The sequence below is a fragment of the Ruditapes philippinarum genome, unplaced genomic scaffold (assembly GCF_026571515.1).
Source record: "Ruditapes philippinarum isolate M1 unplaced genomic scaffold, ASM2657151v2 ctg23850_1_1_1_1, whole genome shotgun sequence".
NCBI classification, from domain to species: domain Eukaryota; kingdom Metazoa; phylum Mollusca; class Bivalvia; order Venerida; family Veneridae; genus Ruditapes; species Ruditapes philippinarum.
In genome coordinates, this window is record NW_026858295.1 from 6,521 (window position 1) to 8,868 (window position 2,348).

At 36.9% G+C, this 2,348-nt stretch overlaps 1 long non-coding RNA gene across 1 annotated transcript; it reads left to right on the forward strand.

Annotated features, from left to right (window-relative positions):
• The first annotated feature begins 678 nt into the window (after positions 1-678).
• LOC132752702 (uncharacterized) lies at positions 679-1,378 on the forward strand. Its single transcript, XR_009628843.1, has 2 exons — positions 679-809; positions 1,204-1,378. It is a non-coding gene; the product is annotated as an uncharacterized LOC132752702 (long non-coding RNA).
• The last annotated feature ends 970 nt before the right edge of the window (positions 1,379-2,348 follow it).

The window sequence follows — 2,348 nt, forward strand, 5'->3', positions numbered from 1 at the left end:
CAAGGGGTTTCTTGTTATTAACAAGAAACTGTGTAGGTAGATAGATCTTATTGAGTAGAAGTGCATGGCAAAAGAACTTTAACTCTGCCTTGCCTAATTTGGAGTTATTTCCCTTTGTTCCTTTTTACACTTAGAACTTTGTCTGTGACATAACTTGAGAACTATGAAACATATCAACTTAACACTTTGTAGGTAGATAGATCTTAGATAGTGGAAGTGCAGTGTTTAATAACAGTTATTATCACTTCTCTTATTTTGGAGTTGAGTTATTGCCCTTTGTTGACTGTTACACTTTGAACTTTGTCTGGGACATAACTTGGGAACTATATAACCTGGTATCAACATGAAACTGATACATTTGAAAGAGTAGAAGTGCAGTTGAGAAGTTGTTCGCCCTTTTTCATTTTGACACTTTGAATTTTGTCCTGGACATAATTTGAGAACTATAAAAGGTATCAACGTGAAACTTTAGCGGTATATAGCCTTGGGTAGAAGTGCAGTGCAGAAGAACCATAACCCTCCCTGCCCTAATTTTGGAGTTATTGCCCTTTGTTCATTTATACCTTTTGAACATTGTCCGAGACATAATTTGAGAACTATAAAAGGTATAAAACATGAAACTATGTAGGTAAATAGATCTCACTGAAAAGAAGTGCAGAAATCTCAGGGAGAAAGAACATATTGCACTTAAAGCTACAATCCAACACTTACCAGAAATTATATGATTGTTGTTTCAGGGAAACCAATCCAGTAGCAGATACAGATCTGATAAAGATGACAGAAACTACATATATACATGGCAGTCATAGGTAACTTCATAATTTCCCACAACGTCTTTCTTCCTTAAAGAATTTTATATCTTTTTGATCTTTATAATCATGCCTTGTAGTGTTACCATAGATCAATTGTTTAGGAAAAACAAATGGTATTTGAAAAATAATGTTAATCCACATTTAATTGTTTGGTTAATAATTGTATAATTATGATACATCAGTTTCAAACGCAGTGAAGTAAATAAATATTTTCAGATGTTAGTTATTAACTTTACATTGTGATTCTCAACTGCCTTTTCTGCTGAAATTATCAGAGGTGATGTCTTTATTTAAGAAAATAAGAATACAGTGCCAAGTTGAAAAATTATTTGTTGAAAAAAAAAGATATAATAAAATGTGTATTTCTTTATATTTCATCTTTATATTTCAGGAAACATACTTCAAACTATGGATGTGTATTAGAAGAACAGACATTATGCATATATAATCACTTGGAAGGGACGTGTCAATCACCAACTTTATATTGTGTTGTGAACATTTAATTAACCTGCTGAATTTCTTAAACTTTTTCCTATGATATTTTCAATAAACCATTTTTCATTCTAGTTTAGTTAGGGGAGAGTTAAGTGAAGAGTTGAAGAGGAAAGTCGTGTGATGGGTTAAGGGGAGAGCTGAGGTTATGGGGAGTTGAGTTTATGGGGATAGTTCAGGTTACGGGGAGAGTTGAGGTTAAGGGAAGAGTATAGCTTAAGGGAAAAGTTAAGGTTGCTTTGAAAGTTTAGGAGTTAATTTGTGTTGACAGGGAGAGTTGAGTTGAGGTTACGGGGAGAGTTGAGTTGAGATTACCGGGAGATTTGAGAAGAGTTGAGATAACTGGGAGAATTAAGTGGAGTTGAGGTTACCCGGGGAGAGTTGAGTTGTGGTTACGGGGAGAGTTGTGTTAAGTTGAGACTATGGGGAGAGGTGAGTTGAGGTCACAGGGAGAGTTGAGTAAAGTTAAGGTTACGGAAAGTGTTGAGTTGAGGTTACGGGAAGAGTTGAGTTCAGTTGAGATTACCGGGAGAGTTGAGATTAATGGGAGAATTGAGTTGAGGTTACGGGGAGAGTTGAGTTGAAGTGAGGTTACGGGGAGAGTTGAGATTAGAGGGAGAGTTGAGTTGAGATTACAGGGAGATTTGAGTTGAGTTTACAGGGAGAGTTGAGTTGAGATTAAGGGAGAGTTGAGGTTCAGGGGAGAATTGAGTTTAGTTGAGATTACGGGGAAAGTTGAGTTAACATTATTGGGAGAGTTGAGTTGAGATTATAGGGAGAGTTGAGTTTAGGTGTTAAGGTGAGAGTTGAATGTTGGGTTAAGGAGAGAGTGGGTGTGGAGTTAAAGGAGAGAGTTGAATGTTGAGTTAAGAGAGTGTGGTTGTTAAGGGGAGAGTTGGGTGTTGACTTAAGGGGAGAGTTGGATGGTGAGTTGAGGGGAAATTTGGTGTTTTGAGTTAGGGTGAGAGTTGGGTGTTAAGTTAAAGGGAGGGCTGCATGTGGAGGTAAGGGAAGAGAGGTTGTTGAGTTTAGGGGAGAGTTTGG